Source organism: Carica papaya, chromosome 4 (genome assembly GCF_054855325.1).
Source record: "Carica papaya isolate Zhongbai chromosome 4, ASM5485532v1, whole genome shotgun sequence".
NCBI classification, from domain to species: domain Eukaryota; kingdom Viridiplantae; phylum Streptophyta; class Magnoliopsida; order Brassicales; family Caricaceae; genus Carica; species Carica papaya.
This window is the reverse complement of record NC_142312.1, coordinates 14,174,404-14,195,920: the sequence shown is the minus strand read 5'-3', so window position 1 is coordinate 14,195,920 and position 21,517 is coordinate 14,174,404. Positions and strand designations below refer to the sequence as shown.

Here is a 21,517-nt window from a genome sequence, read left to right as displayed (position 1 = left end):
GTTGGCACCCAATCTCCTGATGTTTATATGTTTTCTTTTTATGCAATTAACACACATGTCAAAATTTGCAAAATCAAGGCAATCAATAATTTCATCCAACACAAGTCTCTCAATTATCCTTTTAGAGATATGACATGATCTCTTGTGTCATAATGAGGTGGAATTCTCTCTAGTCAATTTACGTTGTACATCTTGTGTACTCACATGGAAGGATCCATCAAAATAAAATAACTATATTAAGCAAATATAGATTATTGTAACATGATAAAAAACCAGTACCAACCAATTTTGAATCATAAAAAATACTAAATTTTCAATTTCTAAAAGAACAACAATAACCAAATTTATCCAATACAAAAACAGAAATTAAATTTTATCTAAATGATGATACAATAAACTCTCATTCAAATCTAAATAAAAACTAGTTTTCAACAATAATCTAAAAGTTCAAATCGCCTCAACTTCTACTAACTTATCATCGCCAACATAGATGTATCTGACATCATCACTTGATTTTCAATAACTTAGGCAACCCTGCATAGACACACTGATGTGAGTTGTTGTACCATAATTTATCCACCACGTATGTCTAGGCACCAAAATTAAATTAACCTCATAACAAACAAAGCTAAGAACTATACCTTTATTTATACGACATGTGTAATAGTAGGTGTTTTACTTCTTCTGATGACATGCAGCTCCACAGAAAAACTGATGATTCATATTTTGTTCCTTTTGCTATTTTTTTGTGATGTTTGAACTACAATATCTTTATCGTTCTTTCTTTTCTCATTCCTCTTATCCTTATAGATAATGGCTAAGTGAACACTTTCTGCTTTCTCGTGCTTCAACCTCTCCTCTTCTTGGACAGAGTGTTAGATGAGCTCATTAAAGGACCAAGAGTCTTTTTTACAATTGTAGCTCACCTTGAATTGATTAAACTGTGTTTGAAGAGATATTAGAACCAAGTGCATTAACAAGTTTTCAGATAATTCTAACTTGAGTGCCTTCAGTTTTGAAGCAATGTGAGACATTTCGATATTGTACTCCCTAATGTCTCATTTCCTTTTATACCTCATCAAGATAAGGTTTGCTAAGAGTGTACTAGTTCTAGGCTTCTCATTCTTAGCAAATTATTTCTCTAAATCCTTAAGAAAACCCTTAACTGTAGTTATCTTACAAGACATAATGTCCCGAAAATTTTCTGGAATTGCACGTCTTATAATCATCAGACTTAAACGGTTTGATCATTCCCACCTTTCCATCTCCCTCTTGGCATTAGAGATACTCTCATAAGTGAGTTCAGCTGGTTTATCGACCTGTAAAACAAGGTCTAGATCCATGACTTCGAGAATAATTAAAATATTCTCTTGCAATGCCTTAAAATTTTTGCCATTTAGCATAGGGATTGAATTCACATTTGTAGATATATTTCTAGCAAAACCAAAAACTAAACACATAACAAATAACTAACAAAACAAACATAACTCACATAAGTCTTTAAATAAGAAATAATAATAATAAATTAAAATAAAGGTAAATCTCATTCAAGATACCGAACACTCCATTAACTCTCTATCTTTGGAAAAAATATTAACTTATAAGTGATATCTTGGCATAGTAATCAAATATAGATAATAAGAACATATCAAACAATAAACATTATTTTGGGTCGATTTATCATTAACATGTAGAACAGCTGTCATATATTCATTACAATAGGTATGAATGCAATCATATTAAACATTAACATTTCTTTGAGCCAATTGATATTCACGTAAATTATACTCATACAACCATTTATATTCTAAAATAAATTAATTTTCCATAAGAGAGGTTACTTTATTTACATGTTTTGTCAATTGATTCATTTTAAGAAATGTATACAAATACACCAATATTCAAATTCAAATTATACCAAATTATTCTCTTAAAGGACTGTTTTCTGTTTTTTTTCCTTCAACAGTTGACTGTTGATCAGTCAAAGTCAACATTTAATTGTTGATCGATCAAAAGTTAAATCTGAGACCCTGGGACCGGGTTGAGTTTGAATAGAATCGAATTCGATTCAGACCCGAGCCCAAGCCTTACCCGATCTGTCCTTCAGCCCATTTGTATTTGGGCTTTCACCTTTTTTTATTTACTGTGAGCCTTAGCCCACTACCCAAAAGCAACAAGGCCCATAGGTTAATTAGGCGCACAACTCGCAGCCTCTATCTATAAGAAAATCCTAATTTTTTTCTTCTTCTTCCTCGTGTGTGCTGAAGGAGGGGACCATTCAGTTGTCGTGCTGCCAGCCCTTCCATGGGCCATTCCCAATCTCATGGCCAAACGACCGCAGTCTCCTAGCCGGCACAATGACCTTTGGCTACCACTTAACAAGATTTTGCCTCATTTTTCCCTTTGTTTCTTATTCGACAACCTTTGGCTGCAATAACTCCACCGGTGTGGGTGTGAGGTTGCACCTCACTGTCCTGATTAGCCTAAAGTTGTGTAGCCAAATGGATGTGTAGCTGTGTAGCTAAAACAAAAAAAATTAATTTCGGTTTCCTTTTTATTTAATTAATCTAAAAATAATTCCAAAAAACAAAAAAATTACATAAATTCTAATGATTTAATATGAGATGGCTGTGATACCATTTGTAGGGAATTTAGAATTTGAATCTAAATAATTCTAAAACACTCATATTAAATTATCAAAATTTAGTTTGAATCAAAAGTGTACCTAAATCCATGATGGAAAAGAATAATACGTCTTGCGGTTGATAGTCTAAATTAGCACTTAATCATTTAAAGTTCTCTTACTCTCTCTATTTTTGATGATATGATATTAGGATAGAAAAATCTTATGTATAATTTGAGGACCATAATCGCATAGATGTAAGAGTCATTGAATTGGTATATTGTAAAAGTGAAACCGAATTACGGGTATTCTAACTAAGTCTCACAAGTTAGTTGCATTTGTGAAGCTGCATACTCTACTTGGTATTTGTTTATTTTCTAATTTTAACTGATTGTATAACATTCAGTTTAAGGGAGAAAATATTAAGATTTTATTATGTGTTTAAGAGTCATTAGTTATGGGTTAGTGGTGGTTTAATTTAGCATTTATGGATTAGTAGAGTAGTAGTGTTTTAATCATGAAGTAGTAGTCCCTTAATTTTAGCAATTATAAATTGGTGGGTTAGTGGTTCTTAGTACGTTAGTGACTATTTATTTTTTATAACATTTGTTTATTTTTATCCTATTTAAGCTAACTGATTTCATTAGTAAAAATTAATTAAATTAAGTTCAATTCTTCTATACATACAGTTTGTATTGCTCTATTTCTACATGGGTATGGCGAAGTCGATGGTTCCCGTATCTTTGGAAGAAAATTATGATGTGTGGAAGATCAAGATTTGAATGTTCTTACTATTGCAAGGATTGTGGAATATAGTTGAGAATGGTTATTTTCAATTTATTAATAGGCAACAACTAACACTAATAAAATCAAATAAGTTGGAGGAAGATGAAATGAAAGATGTTAAAACCATGCTTCTCATATAATAGAGTGTTGCAAAGAGTTTGTTCTCTCAAATAATTGGTGCAACTAAATCGAAAAAAGTGTGAGATATATTGCAAGCAGAGTTATAGGGATCTGCAAAAGTTAATTTCGTGAAGTTACAGACCTTGGAAAGACATTTTTAAATTTTAAAAATGAAGGAGTCGTAGAAAATAAAGGAGTATTTCTTGGAAGTGATCGAAATAGTGAACCAGATGCAGAATTATGGTGAAGATATCATTGATAAAAAGGTAATGGAAAAATTTTTAGTTAATTTGCTTGAAAATTATGATTATATTGTTGCAAAAATTGAAGAGAATGGCTTATCCACTCTTATAATTCAAAAATTAATGAGTCACATAAAACACAGAAATTACAAAATGGAAGTTGCTCATTCGAAAGTGCTTTTAGCAAGAGTTTCACAACTCAAACGTCCTTGGTAAATCAAAGAAATTTTCAGCGAAAAAGTGGACAAGATGTGCAAAAGCAACAAAACCAAACTAAAAAAAATCAAGTTCGAGTTCAAATATATGGTGTGACGTATGTAAGAAATTAAATCATAGTACATCGAAGTGTTTGTTGAAGAAACGCTACAATAAATGCAAGCAGCATAGTCAAATTGCAAAATGCTATAAAAGTCAAGTTCGTGATCATGCAAATTTCATATAAGAAAAGGAGAATCCAAAAAAATCTTATTTACATGTCACATTGCAATAGAAGAAAATAATGATATTTGGCACCTGGATAATAACTGCACAAACCACATAACAGGTAACAAAAAATTATTCCAAGATATAGATGTGTCTTATAAGATTAAGGTACAAATGGGAACTGGTCATCTCATTCAAGCTAAAAGCAAAGATAATATTATTGTGTGAACTAAGATGGGATCTAAATTTCTTCAAAATGTGCTATTACTTCTTGATTTAAAGCAGAGCTAAGTATCAGAAAACTTCTACAAAATGGTTAAACATTATTTTGAAAAATGAAGTTTTAAATTTTCAATCAAAGAAACAACAATCATTTGCTAGCCAATGTTGATATGGGGAGGTCTTGAAATTTTTTTCTGCAAATAAAGTATGCTTCAAAAGTCGTACTACGAACTAAGGTAGTAGACAACTTAGATTTATGGCACAAAAGGTACAACCATCTCAATTATAATACTTTAAAGCTGCCTAAAGTTAAAAATATGGTTCAAGGCCTACCATTTATCAACACAAGTTCAAGCACTTGTGAATGGTGCATCTTTGGCAAGTAGCATCGCATCTTGTCCATATGGAGGATTTTGGCGAGCACGTACACATCTTGAGCTGGTTCATACCAACATATGCAGAAAGATAAAAACACCATCACAAGGCCAAAATTGGTACTTTCTAATTTTTGTTGATGACTATACAAGAATGACATGGATGTATTTTTTAAACGAGAATGCAAAGGCATTTGAAGTGTTCAAGAAATTTAGAGATATGGTGGAAATTCAAAGTGATTGTAAAATTAAAGTTTGACGAAGTGATTGAAACGATGAATTTACCTCGAATGACTTTGACCATTTTTAAGAAGAGCATGGTATTTGAACTCCAATTAAAGCATAGAGCGATGTCAAGCCAGTGATTAGTCACATGAAGATTTTTGATTGTATGTATTATGCTCATGTACCAATCAAGAATATATTAAAGTTTGATAACAAAAGTAAAAGATGTATTTTTGCTGGCTATGCTAATAGTACAAAAGGTACATGTTGTACAAATTGGAGAAGAAAAAACTGGTGATCAACAAAGATGTTATGTTCGATGAGAATACTTTTTAGAATTGGGAAGAATAGAAGGCTTAAGAAAAGCAGTCATCACCAACTATCATCATTAGGTCAACCAAATACTCAGATGATCGAGCCACATGATCAAGATAGCACTCCAAGACAAGGTGAATCTAGTTTAAGCTCAACTTATAGTCCATGTTCAAGCCCGAGTTCTAGCATAAATATAAGAAAAGAGTCAACTACTCTAGAGTCAGCTCCAAGACGAGTAAAAAATCTAATAAAAATTTATTAGTCATATAATTTCTGGCTAGTTAAGCCACAAAGCTTTAAAGAAGCTCATAAATAACATAATTGGGTAAAAGCCATAGAAGATGAAATCTACATAATAGAAAAAAATAATACTTGGGAGCTAATAGATCGACTAGAAGATCGTGAAATAATTGACGTTAAATAGATTTACAAAATAAAACTGAATTCAAACTGCTCAATTCATAAGTATAAAACAAGACTCGTGGTGAAAGACTTTAAGCAAAAATATAGTATAAACTACTATGAGACATATGCTCCTATAAGAAAACTAGAGACAATTAGAATTGTTATAGCTCTAACAACTCAAAAAGTGGCAATTGTATCAACTTGATGTCAAATCAACCTTATTGAATGGTTATCTTGACAAAAATTAAATGTCAAGTAGGCAGAAGGATTTCTACTTGAAGGAGGAGAGAACAAAGTATACAAGCTAAAGAAGACATTATATGGTCTGAAACAAACACCAATGGTATGGTATATTGAGACAAACAAGTACTTCACGAAGAAAGAACTTTAGAAAAGCAAGAGTGAGCCTATTTTATATGTCAAGAAGAGAGGTACTTATATTCTAATTGTCTTATTATAAGGAAAACTCCTCGATTTTCGAGTGGGTGAGCGACTAGACCAAGCTCGCGCGGTCAGCCAGACATCGACTGCCCCCCCCCCCACCCCTTTTCGTCGTCCTACAGCCAAAATAATCACAGAAAAAGCTTACCTGCATCGGTGTGGTGTGATTTAGCCTTGGATTCGACTCCGAGGGTGGTCTTCTCGGTTCCCTACGACACTCCTTTCTTGCTTCAAATTTTAGACGACGGATTTCATACCTACATACCAGTTAATGTGAAATAGGAAAAGGGATTTTTAAAAAATAGAGATGAAAAGAATGAAAAGGATGAAACTCACCTTATTCTGCTTCGGATTCTACCATCACACGGTGCTCCTCGGGCGCAATTTCCCTTCCTTCCTCTTCCCTTTTTCTTCTCCCTCTGCAATACCTCCTCCTCTCTTCTTCGGCCATGTTTCCTTCTCCTTCTCAGCACGAGTCCTCCTCAATCTCGGCCTCCTCTCTCACCCAATCGACTCCTCTCCTCCTCTTTCACCTGATCGGCTCCTCTCATTCTCTCTCTTATTTTTGGCTTCTCTTCTCAAAATGAAGAAAGAAACCCTAATTGTTTCCTTAAATACCCACCCTCTTGGTCATTGGATCTTGCAAGGCTCGATCTGGGCCATTTAAATTGAATAGAATCTCAGGTGTTGGATCCCTCAAACGGTTCAATCAGGATTGTCCATCTCCTGATTTCTTTTGGCTCCCTTCTACTTCTATTTAATTATGCTTTTATCCCTTTTTTCTTATCTGTTTCCATTTAGGTTCTTAAAATTTATAAAAACCTCCTAATTTTTAAAATTCCTTTCGTTTAGACCTTAAATCCTAACTTAATTATTTGTTTGCATCTTTTTAATTTATTTTGGGTCCAGATGTTACAAGTAGAATATTCAACAATGATCATTGATCATAATTTACGAGATTTCAAGAATATTTAAATATTCACCAAATATACATTATTCACTAAATATTCTATAGGGTAATGTGTATATGATCTGATAGGCCCCCTCAAGATGGTGCTCTAATGGATACATTAATCTTGAGACACATGTCCTAAAGCCGATAATGAGAGAGCGGTTTGGTTAACGCATCGGTCAATTGATTTGTGGATGAAACATGAGATACCCGAAAGCTGCCATTTTGCACTAATTCTTGAACAAGTGATAGTGTAGAATGAGATGCTTCATATAGGAATGGAATACCCTAGCGCATAGATATGTTGCACCAATGTTTTCACTATAAAGCATCAGTGGGGAACTGACTGAAGCATCAAGTTCGCTAAGAATGGAGCATATCCACTGCAATCCTGCAGTACCATAAGTAATTGTTCGATACTCAAGTTCGATGGAGGAGTGGGCAATAAAATATTGCTTCTTGGAGCTCTAAGAGACAAGATTAGGACCAAGGAAGACAACATAGGTAGAGATACAATCACCTAGATCACCCGACCAAGCTGTATCACAGACGGCATGAAGTGATAACGAGTTGTGTTATTACAGGTGAATGGCATATGATTTTGTGCCATTGAGATACCAAAGGAGATGTTTAACAGCACCCTAGTGATGAGACATCATATCATACATGAACTGTGATAGTTTGTTGATAGCAAATGCAACGGTAAGGCAACTTATGAGGAGGTATTGCAGGTTGTCAATGGTCTCATGAAAAATCATCGCATCAACAGATGGAGAACCATCATCAAGTTGTATGGAAGATGAGGTTGTTAGTGGTGTGTGAACTAGTTTGGAATTATCCATATTGTGTTTGGAAAGGATATCTAGGAGATATTTCTGTTGAGTTAGTTGTAGGCCCACTGGACAAGGGACAACCTCAATACCAAAAAATAGGATAAGGCACACAAATCCTTGATTGAAAAATGAGACCCCAACTAATCAAGAAAACTTTAAACGACCACATTGTCACTGCCTGTAGGCATAAGATCATCAACATACACCAAGAGATATAAAACACTCTCATTATTGCGATAAATGAATAGGGAGGCATTTAACTTAGAATTTGTAAAGCCAACCAGAAGAAAAAAGTAAGTCATTCATTGTACCAATCCTGATGAGCCTATGTAAGACCATAGATGGCTTTGTTGAGCTTACACACATCAGTGACGAGATTAGAGTCAATAAATCCTGGTGATTGAGACACATAAACATCTTTATCTAACCTACCTTGAAGAAAGGCGTTGTTCACATCCAGCTGACAGAGAAACCAACTGTGTAAGATGACTAGTGAGAGAATAACACAAATGGTAGTGGGTTTTTCCACGGGACTAAAAGTGTCATGATAATCAAATCTAGGACATTGATGAAAGCTCGTTGCTACAAGTCTAGCCTTGTTGCAATCAATGGTGCCATCGAGTCTTTTTTTTTTTTAAGATAAGAAACCCATTTAAAACCAACTATATTCTGAGAATAATCAGAAGGGACCAAGTCCTAGGTAAGATTATGAACAAGTGCATCAAGCTCTTCAGACATGACTACATGCCAACAGGGATCTTTCAAAGCCTGAGTGTGAGACCATGCTCAAAATCAACCTGTGAGGTAGTAACATGAAAGTTCTACTTCGTATTTAGTTTGAAGATGAGATTTTTGGATCACGTTACCATTGGGTGATTGGATGTCACAAGTGGTCGAGCAGGTAAATCACTGCAGGACAGAATTTAGATGTGTATCAATAGGAGAGGAGCAAATAAACGACTTGCTAAGGGAAGGGATTATGCAGGTGGTGTGGAGAAGTCAGGGCAAATATACTATATGGGAAACTAGTTGGTGTATGTGGTGAGATGAGTTGAGCAAAAGGTGGTGGTTCAGGAACTAGCAATAGATGATCCCGCAAAAAGGTCCCCAAGGCCATCTCAAACAGTCTCATTTTTTATAATCCACTGTGTGTGTCAACATCCACACTAGCTAAAGAAGATGATTTAAATGGAAATTCAGACTCAACAAACACAACATGACGAGAGATGTTGTAGATTTTTTTAGATAAGCAATCATAGCACATGAAGGCACTTTGAGTGAGGGAATAGCAAAGAAATACACAAGGGCAAGAACGAGACTCTAACTTGTTAGATGTGTAAAGTCGCAACCAAGGACAACAAAGACATTCGAGCACCCGAAGTTTTAAATAATTAGGAAGGGTTTGAAAGAGACATTCAAATGATGATTTCAAGGTTAGATTTTGTTTAAGCATACGATTAGTGGGATATACAATGGAAGCAAAGGCAAAAGTAAAGCCAAAATAAGGTGGGAATGGAGGCCATGTTTGCATTCTGAAAACCATTATGTTCGGGTGTGTGAGGTGGAGTGGTCAAATGGGAAATACCATGAGTTCAAAGCAATGTTTTGATAGCCATATATTCCCCATCATTGTCATATAGAGAGTGACGATAGATCGGGTGAATTGTTTTACAACAAAAGATTTGATGCATTTGAACACATAAAGGACATCAAATTTATGTTTGAGTGGGTAGAACCTTATATATTTAGAGTAATGATCAACAAAGATTACATAATATTTATAGCCATCACATGATAAAATCGGAGAAGTCCATACATTAGAGAACACAAACTCAAGAGGAGAATTAGATGTAAGTGAGGAATTATGAAAGGGTAATTTATGACTTTTATTGTAGAGAGACGAATTAAAATAAAAATTAGTTAACTAACTAGATGAAAATGGTACAAACAGAGGCGATGATAAATGATGCATGATTCTACTAGACGGATGACATAAGTAACTATGCCATAAAGGAAAGGACTCATACGATACGGAAAAGGCTAGTGGTGATGTCGACATACTCAAAGATGGAGACCATGTGTAAATATTGCCTTCAAGTGGGCCACGATGGAGGATGGATAATGTAAATAACCATTTGTTCTTTTTTTTTACAATTCTTATTTCTTTTTTGTTAATCTTAAGGAAAAGGGGTTTAGATAGTATATAAGCCATTAAAATGCCTAAAGAGTAAGACATAACATAACCATTAAGACACTAAAAAACAACCAACTAGATATATAACATTATCTAATCACAATAGTTATTGTATTGTCATCCTAAGATGATGTGGTTATGTTGCAAGTAAAGTAGTTATGTGAATAAATATAGGTTTACAATATCTTTTATTCTCTTCCATTTCTTTCTTTTCATCATATAGCTATTCATATCTTTATATTATACCTACCATATTGGCATCCAATGCTTTTAAAACTACTTCCAAGATCATATGGATTTCTTCGTGTGATTTGATTGTCAGATTTCATTAGATGATTTGAAGCTTATGTTTAAGTTACTAGTTGTATAGATAATCAATTCATTATAGGATTGAGTAGTAAAGTTCATTGTAGTGATTATGTACTTTCTGTATTTGATATCTTTTTTTGTTCTGTTCAGGAGAAAAGATTTTGTGTTATTGGAGAATCAAGTAAAGTTCATGATAATGTTTGACAACATTTATGATCATATCTAGTTTTAGAGATATTTATTATAAGGAATCTACACTCCACTTGGTGCTCTGTTTTCGTGGTGGCATGCAATTTCTGTTAAGACTTTGACAGGAAAGACTATCACTTTAGAGGTTGAAAGTTCTAAAAATATTGATAATGTAAAGGCCGAAATCCAAGACAATGAGGGGATCCCACTTGACTAGTAAAATTTGATCTTTACAGAGAAGCAGCTAGAGGACGGGAGGATTTTGGTAGACTATAACATTAAAAAAAAAATCAACTCTGCACTTTGTCCTTTGTCTTCGTGGTGAATTCTGAGTGTGATGAGATAATGATATACATCTAGTTGGTTGTTGTTTTTGGTGCAAGGATCTTGCATCTAAAAGTGTGTTGAAGTAAAAACAATAACATTGTTTGTTTTCCATAGTTGAGAAACAGATAACAGATTTTTGTTCATGGCGGGCACACAGAGTGCATCTAGAAATTATAAAGATGACGATGAAAAGGTGGGGAGAGAGAAGTTGACAAGATATGTGGTCACATGATGGGTGGCACCGGAGTTTAGAATCCATTCAGATGAGGATGGAGCCAGGAGATAGGCTGTAGTGTTGGCTTAAGGAAAGGCATGGCTTGATGTATGCAAACTTCATGGTACTGCTAAATGAGTCTAGGGAATGCATTAGAATGTTAGACACCTCTTAGCAGAGTGTCCTTATTGTTTGCATAACTGGCAATGCCCAATATAAGTACGAGAGCCACGGTGGTGCTGTGAATGTGGTGGTCGTGGAGTGTATGCCCCAAGAGATCAAAAAGATTTAAATTATGGCAGACCTGTGGGGTGATTATTTAGTATGTGAGATGATGCAGACTTTGCAACGGCATTAGCTGTGGCTGAAAGGGTGGTCTGGTTACCTTCATGGCAGCCAGTTGTGCTTCACGGTTGAGGAGTTTTTCGTACAATTCTTCAAAGGAGATTATTGTCTCTCGGGCGTGGATAGCATTGGCAATTTTTTATATTTGTCGTCAAGTCCATTGAGTATTTTGATGGTGAGATCCTCGATGTCAGTAGTGTATTCATCATTGGAAGTTCATCCACTTGATCTTGATGTTTTGTATAAGCTCAGTGATTCTTTCAGAACCTTTGATTGGGTAACTTATTTGTGTTTTTAAGTGGGTGATGCGGCCACATGATGGCTTACCATATGTGCTGGCAAGGGTGGACTAGGCATCTTGAGACGTTTGAGTGGTTACAATAAAGGGAATCAAGGTTGGAGATAGGGAACCGATAATAACATTCAAGATTAGTGATGACACCATCGACTGTGATGGTGTGCTCGAGACATGGTTGTGTACTATTGGCAAACACGAACAGATTGTAGCTTGTGAGGATTGAGAATTGGAGGAAACTCCATGAGAGATACTTGGATGTGGTAAGCTTCAATAACACATATGCGGTAACATTAAATGAGATGATTTGTCATTGATAAGTTGGATAAGCAACGACAGTCTGTTGAACTAGAACGGTAACGTCTGTGGTGGGAATGGAGGAGGAAGTATGCACCGGTGAAGATTGAGATCCATGATGGCAACAGCACTGAGCCAACAACGATAGTGAGGAAAAAAAATTACTTTTGTTTGATGTGGGTGAAAGCCAATAGCTCTGATACCATAATATAAAGGTTTTCTTTTATATTATTGCTTGAACAAATACATAGATATATACATCATGAAGTCACCAATTAAGAAGGCTTATGATTAAGGGAAGTAGAATATTCAACAATGATCATTGATCCTAATTTAGAAGATTTTAGTAATATTTAAATATACACCAACTATACATGATTCACTAAATATTCTACAGGGTAATATGTATCTGATCTGATACCAATATTGCATAACATACTATAAAAATATGAACCGTTATATGATGAAACAAAGGAAACGAACGAGAAAACAAGATATTGTAAACAAATATTTATTCACAAAACTATTTTACTTGCATCTGAAAGACTTAAAGTCTTCAAAAATAAAAAAATCTTCTTCTTAGGATGATAATACAATAATATTGGATAGCATCTAAGCCATTAAAATGGCTAAAGAATAAGACATAACATAAGCACAAGGAAAAAACAACCAACTAGATATATATCATTATCTCATCACACTCAGAATCCACCACAAAGACAAAGGACAAGGTGCAAAGTTGATTCCTTTAGAATTTTGTAGTCTACTAAAGTCCTCTCATCCTCTAATTGCTTCCCAACTAAGATTAACCTTTACTGGTCAATTGGGCTCCCCTCTTTGTCTTGGATTTTAGTCTTTACATTAACAATGGTGTCAGAGGTTTCTACCTCCAAAGTGATAGCCTTTCCTATCAAAGTTTTAACAAAAATATATATGCCACCACGAAGACAAAGCACCAAGTGGAGTGTAGATTCCTTACAATGATTACTTACAAAACTAGATAAGACCACAAACGTTGTCAAGCATTATCATGAACCCTGCTTGATTCTCCAATATCACAAAATCTTTTCTCCTGAATGGGAAAAGAAGATATCAAATGCAAAAAATACATTATCACTCCAGTGAACTGTACTGGTCCCTTAAACAAAACTGTATTGCTCGATCCTAGAATAAACTGATTGTCTATATGACTAACAACTTAAACCTAAACTTCAAATCATCTAATAAAATTTCATAATCAGATCTCACAAAGAAATCTATGATCTTAGAAGTAGAGTTAAAAGCAATAAATGTCAATATGACAATAAAATATTAAGGTACGAACAACTATATGATGAAATGGAAGAGAACACAAGATATTGTAAATAACTATTTATTTACAAAATTATTTTATTTGCATCTAAGAGACTTAAAGTTTTTAAAAATAAAAATCAACTTCTTAGGATGACAATACAATAATATTGGATAGCATCTAAACCATTAAAATGGCTAAAGAGTAAGACATAACATAAGCATAAGGACACCAAAAACAACCAACTAGATATATATATCATTATCTTATCACACTTAGAATCCACCACGAAGATGAAGGATAAGATGAAAGTTGATTCCTTTTGAATGTTATAGTCTGTTAAAGCCCTTCCGTCCTCTAGCTGCTTCCCTACAAAGATCAACCTCTACTAGTCAGGTGGGATCCCCTCCTTGTCTTGGATTTTACCCTTTACATTATCAATGGTGTTAGAACTTTCTACCTTTCAAGTGATAATCTTTCTTATCAAAGTCTTAATAAAAATTTGCATGCCACCAAGAAAACGGAGCACCAAGTGGAATGTAGATTCCTTATGATTAATACTTCTGAAACTAAATATGACCATAAACGTTGTCAACCATTATCATGAACTCTACTTGCTTCTCCAATAACACAAAATCTTTTCTCCTGAATGGAAAAATATATATACATCAAATGCAAAAAATATATGACCACTATAATGAACTATACTGCTCCCCTTAAACCAAACTGTACTGCTCAATCCTACAATGAACCGATTGTCTATACGACCAGTAACTTAAACCTAAACTTTAGATCATCTAATGAAAATCTGACAATCAAATCCCATGAAGAAATTCGTATGATTTTGGAAGGAGTCTTAGAAGCAATGGATCCAATATGGTATGTATTATATAAAGATATGAATAGCTATATGATGAAACGAAAGAAATCGAAGAGAATAAAAGATATTGTAAATAGATATTTATTCTCATAACTACTTTACTTGAAACAGAAAGACTTAAAGTCTTCAAGTATAACCAAATCAACATCTTAGGATGACAATACAATAACTATTGTGATTAGATAATATTATATATCTAGTTGGTTATTTTTTGGCGTCATAATGCTTCTGTTATGTCTTATTCTTTAGACATTTATTAAGCTTAGATACTACACAAACCCTTTTTTCTTAAGATTAACAAAAAAAAGAAATTAGAATTGTAAAAAAAGAAAAGAACAAAACGGTAAGTAAAAGAGAATGAGAAAGAACTGAGACAAGGGGGTTAGAAAATGCTTCGGTGGCTCCAAGGTATATGTTATCTTCTTGTCTATTAAGTGTAGAAGTATCTTTCAAGAGAGTTTTGATTTAACCAGATTTGTCAAATGAGTTTATGTACATACACATTTATATATATACACAAACTGTACTCTTTTTTAAGTCTTTATCATTCTTTGTTTTTAATACTAAAATATAAATAATATCAAACTATAATAGTGACAATATTTGATGCTCATCTCTTATATCAATTTTTTATTTGATAAAAAATTTTCTCATTACATGATGATCACGGATTTTTAAAATTATCTAAAAATAGTGTCATATCTTTTTATTGAGAATAATGAATTCTTAATTACTACTCAATATGATTATGGAGTATCTAAGTCACATTTAATATTAGTTTAATAAAGACACAGATGTATGTCTTTACTAACATTCTAGTTTAGGCGTATATCATTGAGTTCAATAAGCCGTTATATGATAAAGCTTTATTACAAATAAATAGAAATTTATCTCTAAAAAATTCAGAACAAGATTAAATGAATCAAGAAAATTATAAAAAAACTTATCCATTAGTATATTAGGTGAATAAATAACAAGATTAAATGAGGATTTCCCACGCCGTTCAAATTAAAAAAAAAAAAAAAAAGAAGAAGATTAGCAAAAAATAAAAAGCTAAAATAAAATAGTCGATCTAATTAAATTCAAGTACTGAAAATTTCGGCCAATTCAATTAAAAATATATATTAAAATTTTGAATCATGGAAGAGCCTTTTTGTTTTAGTCAATTTTCGAAGAAGAAGAAGAAAGCAAATTTACTAAAATTTCACCAAGTTATTAATCTGATGACTTGTTTCCAAAATACTATATTTCTAAAAATTTAAAATGCATAAATTGTTGGCAATCTATAGGTGAGATAAAATGACTTCTTAGAAGCAGAGTAGGGTGTCAATCCCAGAGTGACAGTGCAAAACTCGTCACGTTGAAATCCAAGAAACAAGGTTTTCTTTAGCCCTACTGGTTTAATTACCTTAAATAACTTAATTAGAGGCTACGGCTGTCGAAATTTTTTATAACAAAGTTTGGATTTTATACAGATCCGTCTGAAACGATTACTCAGTTTATCAAAGCAAATTAAACCGAAAAACCGTATATATATATATATATATATAATGTGAAAAAGAGAGAGAGAGAGAGAGAGAGAGAGAGATAGAGTGTGTGCTCCTCTGAGTCTGCTTAGTTCCACAGTAAAAACATTCAGCAATTAGAACGATTCATCTCATGAAATTCATCATTGAAGCAAAAAGAAAAAGAGGAAATCAGTAGTTTTACTTCTACTAAGAATAGGAATGATAAATCTAAAAGACTTGAGGAGAAGAAACGAACCCTAGACCTTGGTAGGAATGAAGATGGCAGTTTTGATTCTTCACGACTACGCCCTAAACTGGGGATAAAGGGTAACATTTCTCGTATTTATAGCAGGCTCCGACTGACAGACAGACAGACAAGGCCAGGCCCTATACAGAGAAATTACTAATTCATGCCATAACTTCTTAATTATTGTAATTATGAACAATTAATTACTGATTTAAAAAAAATAAAAAATTTTCTAAATACATATTACAATTAAAATTGAAAATAAATTGCAAAAGAATATAAAACTAGTTTTAGAACAGAATTGAATTATATTTGATAATCTAGCAGTTAGTTCAATTCTAAGTAGATACAAATTCTTCCTTCAACAATAAAATAATTTGACTTCCAAAATAATTTGGAGCGTACGTTTTATGATTTAGGAAAAGTAATGTTGTTAATTCCATTTGAATTTTCTTTATTTCTTTTTTAAATATAAAATGTGATATCTATAAACACTAACCTTCTGTTTGGATCATATTAAATGGTAGAATTTTAATGTATGATATTTCACAAGGGTAAAAAAACCGTGTTTATTTTAACTTTCAATGGTAATAAATAGTATTTGACTGGCAAATTTTAAGATAAATTTTTAAATCACCGAATTGGTGATATGTGACTAGCATTCTATTTGTTTCTCATTATACCCCCATCTAATTTAAGTAATTCCATATATGTCATGATAATTTAAAACCCTAATTTCTCTTCTTCCTCACTCAAGCCGCACGCATGGAGGACGAATCTTCTTCTTCTCTGATCGATTTTTTTCTTGTTCTTCTTCTTTGATTGTTTCCAAACGTTGGTTCATTGATTGGACTTCTGATTTGCGTTCTTCACCTTCTAAATCGGTAAGTATTTTTGTCTTTTTTTCTTTGATTTTTCCAGCATTAATTTCTTTCATTTTTTCTTTGATTTGCATGTATTTCTTTTGTAATAGCTTATATCTGTGAGTGAGGGTGAGATGAACGGTAGAGAGGAATATCTTTATGTGGACAGTCGATTGTGTGAGGGAGAGGAGTGAATGGGAGGTGGCGTGAGGACGGGAACTACTCTCCTCTGACTCACCCATGACTCAGTCACTTTTAACAGCCTCGATAAGATAGTCCAAACATTCTTCCTCTATCTTGTTTACGAAATCTCTTTCTTTTAGGCTTCTAGTTGATGGTACTTTCTTTAACGACCCTGGAAATTTAAATGAAGATGTATGTATTAAAAATTTTAAATGCGGAAGCGAAATAAAAATTCTGATTAACATCCCTTACACAATAACCAAAAACATATTCAACGTATGAAAGAATAAGCTAATTAAAAGAAATACTCGAAATAAAAACTATAAAAAGAACTATAAAATCTTTAGGCGTCTAACTCGCCGTCTTCCTGCAGAACGGGTTCGGGAACCACGTCTTCCTGATCTGAAATGGTTAAGTAAGGAATGAGCTACACTAGCCCAGTAAAGACATTACACTATCTCACTGCCACAGAAGTAAAGGTTGGTAGAAAACAAAAACGACCAATGGAGCATAATTTATAACAAACTCATTTATTAATAATAAAAACATTTACTGTCCACTTATCTTGGTGAGATTTGTAAAAATAACATATGAAAACAATAGCATTATAACCATCACAAAATCATATACACTTTATAACACAACTCATGTCATACTTTTGCATTTCAATAATCAAACAACAAATTTTCTCTTTTACCAGCCTACTAGTATCCATGGGGATCCATAGGGGGTCCCCGCTACACGTGAACCATTAACATTAATAATCTGATTCCATGGCCGTCCCCATACCCCGTCCGGTATGGGCGTTAAAACCCATGAACCTCAATACCCCGTCCGGTGTGAGGGTGAAATGGGCTGTCCCATACCCCGTCTGGTATGGGTGCCAAAACCACAAACCTCAATACCCCGTTCGGTATGAGGGTGAAACGGGTCGTCCCCATACCCCGTCCGGTATGGGCGCCAAAACACATAAGGTCTCCATACCCCGTCCGATATGAGAGACCACATTCTCGGTAGGGTTCCCTACAGATCCGGTCCGTTCACCATCTCCTAGGATATCTAGTCAGGCTGTCCACATTATCCATTTATCAATTCACATAACCTTTTTTCCATTTTTCTTGGTCTCAATTATTCAATCATATACAAACACGTAAACCAATAATGAACACCAAACAAAACAACACAACATCAGGTTCACCATAATTCAAACCATAATAAAAGAAACCATGATTCATGCATACGAAATCATAAAATAAATACATCAAATACCATACTGCATTTAAACATATCTATTAATTCAACACCTGACCGAAAATATATCAGATTCGGGCTCCATTGGCAACCTTAATCAATTATACATATCTATTAATTCATAAAATACCGTTTATCATTTATTAAACTTTAATACCGTGATAAGAAACAGGGTAAGAGATCCTTACTTGTTTCGGGGTTTGAAATCGGCTCTACAATGCGCCTACCGGCTGTCCCTAAATTTCCTGATTTTTTTTCAAGAAACTGAAACGCACTACCGGTACATGCACGTGTCCCAAAAAATTCCAAATCAGACCCAGGGCCTCTTTTCGGCCAATATCAGAATTTCGGCACGGCAGCTTCGCCGTGCTCCGGCGACAGCACCTCCGCCCGCGGCGGTGATCAGCCTCGGTTGGCCGTTTTCGGCCGAATTCGGCCAAACTTGCATTGGTTCCTGCAATAAAACAACCCTAGGGCCCTAGGTGGGCAAAAAAATCACGAAAAATCGAGACTTACCGAAGGCGAAGCTCTTGGGTACGGCGGCTTCTCCGGCGCGAGTCGCGGTTTGATGTTTTGCTCCGGTCAACCTGTAGAGAAAAGGACGGTGATCACAGTGGTGTAAAAATTGCATCAAACGGGAACCGAAAAGGGCCTCATCGAAGGCAAAAATCGAGGGAAGCCACAGCGGTGCAGCTGGACTTCGGCAGTATTTTTCAGCCGATTGGCCGGTGGTTCTGCTCCAATTTGGCCATAGGCGGATTCAGCATCAAAAAACGAGCCAAAGGGAGAAAATTTACCTCATTTAGCGGTCGAAAAACCCTCCGGTGGGGCGGCGGGTGGCTGCGGCCAGCTCCTCCACGACTGGTTCTTCTTCTCCAGCGAGGGTACTGGCGGCTAGGGTTTGGGGTCGGGTGTGGGTGAGGTTATTTATAACCTTCTCCTTTTAATCTCAGCTGTTCATCACGATTTAATCTGAACCGTCCGATAGCGATTAAAATGAGAATAAATCTAGACCGTCCATCGCGATGCGACCTGGACCGTCCATGCATGATTCAATCTGGGTCGTCCGCACGCGTGAGATCTGGGCCGTCCGTGCGCGTGAGATCTGGGCCGTCCGCACGCGTGAGATCTGAACCGTTCGATCGCGTGCATGCGGATGGCTAACGTGGTTCCATCCCGCGTGGTCTCCTGCGTCAGCTTCCTTGCCACGTGGCATGTTCTGGTTGGCTGGGGCTGCTGACTGGGTTGCTTACGTGGCTGTTGACGTAGCACAACTTTTCTAAATTGCGTTTTGATCTCCGGTTTCTGATTTTCTTTTCAAAAATACCCCCATAATCCAAATTTTTACCTTTTTTTCCCAAAATCAATTTCAATTGAATCCCAAAAATAATTCTACCCTATTTTATCATTATTTTTATTTTTATTTTTATTTTTATTAAATTAAATTAAATTAAAACTTTATAAATTAAATTTTGAAAATTTAAACTAAAATTCTAATATAAATTAAAATAAATTAAAAAATAAAAATAATAAATTTAGGTGTTACAACTCTCCCCCCTTAAAGAAATTTGGTCCCCCAAATTTGCCTCTTACTCTTGGTCGAACAAATGGGGATACTGGACTCTAAAATCTGATTCTATCTCCCAGGTAGCCTCCCTTGGCGTGTAGTTCTGCCACACGACCTTTACAAATGATATTTTCCAGTTGCGGAGTATCCTATTCTTTCGGTCTGTGATACCGACTGGTACTTCTTCATAAGATAAGTCCTCTTGGAGTGGAAGCGGTTCATGAGCCAAGATATGATAGGGGTCCGGGTTGTACTTACGTAGCATGGATACGTGGAACACATTGTGGACCTTGGAGAGCTCTAGAGGCAGTGCTAATCTGTAGGCAGCAGTACCAATCCTGTCTAAGATTTCAAAAGGTCCAATAAATCGAGGGTTCAATTTTCCTCTCCTGTCGAACCTACTAATTCCCTTGAAATGAGTGACCTTAAGGAACACCCGGTCGCCTTTCTTAAACGCTAGATCTCTCCTTCGGGTGTCCGCATAACTCTTTTGCCTGCTCTGAGCCGTCTGAATGTTCTTTCTGATTTTAACTATTTTAGACGTGGTCTCCTCTACCAACTCTAGGCCGAACAATCTTCTATCGCCCACTTCTTTCCAACAAATCGGTGATCTGCACGGGCGCCCATATAACGCCTCATATGGAGCCATGCCGATGCTTGCTTGGTAACTGTTGTTGTAGGCAAACTCTATCAGGGGTAGATGGTCGTCCCAATAGCCCCCGGAGTCAAGGACACATGCTTGGAGCATATCCTCAAGTGTACGAATTGTCCTTTCTGATTGTCCATCAGTCTGAGGATGGAAGGCAGTACTGAGAGACAGCTTTATTCTCATGGCTTTCTGAAAGCTACTCCAAAATCGAGAAGTGAACTTGGGGTCCCTGTCGGATACCACTATTACTGGAACTTCGTGCAATCTGACTATTTCCCAGATATATATTCTTGCCAACTTGTCCAAGGGGTCGATCATTCTGATGGCCAAGAAGTGAGAAGATTTGGTAAGCCGGTCAATGATTACCTAAATGGCGTCATGTCCTAAATATGCCTTAGGTAATCCCGTTACGAAGTCCATGGTGATGTGTTCCCACTTCCACTCCGGAATCGGTAACGACTGAAGTAGCCCACCTAAGCGCTGATGCTCTGTCTTGACCTGCTGACATATCAAGCACTTGGATACAAAGTCGGCTATGTCTCTCTTTATCCCATTCCACCAAAACCGGGGTCACATGCCTTGGTTCATTTTGGTGCTTCCTGGATACATGACAAACTTCGAGCTATGGGACTCTGTCATGATGTCTCTCTTTAACTCACTGTCATCTGGGACACACACCCTGTCTTGGAAATGGAGTAATCCATCGGCAGATATTCAGAATTTTGAGCTCACTCCCTGTTCTGCATCCTTCTTGCAGGCTACTAGGGCGGGGTCGACTGACTGGACTTCTCTTATTCTCTGGATTAACTTGGGCTGAATTGTCAGGCGGCCCAAACATGTGACTCTCCTCAAGTCTTAGAATCGAACCTGTTGTGTGACCCTAATTTGCCTGCATTTTGAAACCATTAAATGGGCTAAGATACCTGCACTTTTCCTGTTGAGAGCAT

The 21,517-nt window shown here is 35.5% G+C and overlaps 1 long non-coding RNA gene and 1 pseudogene across 2 annotated transcripts; both read right to left on the bottom strand.

Annotated features, from left to right (window-relative positions):
* Nucleotides 1-213: 213 nt before the first annotated feature.
* On the bottom strand, nt 214-16,182 carry LOC110822996 (uncharacterized). Its single transcript, XR_015818434.1, has 3 exons — nt 16,067-16,182; nt 642-1,319; nt 214-534 (listed from the first exon to the last, which is right to left on the bottom strand). It is a non-coding gene; the product is annotated as an uncharacterized LOC110822996 (long non-coding RNA).
* Nucleotides 4,060-16,073, bottom strand: LOC148266299 (uncharacterized; annotated as a pseudogene). The gene is made up of 3 exons (XR_015818433.1): nt 13,745-16,073; nt 6,325-13,108; nt 4,060-4,854 (listed from the first exon to the last, which is right to left on the bottom strand). The product of XR_015818433.1 is annotated as an uncharacterized LOC148266299 (transcript).
* Nucleotides 16,183-21,517: the final 5,335 nt, after the last annotated feature.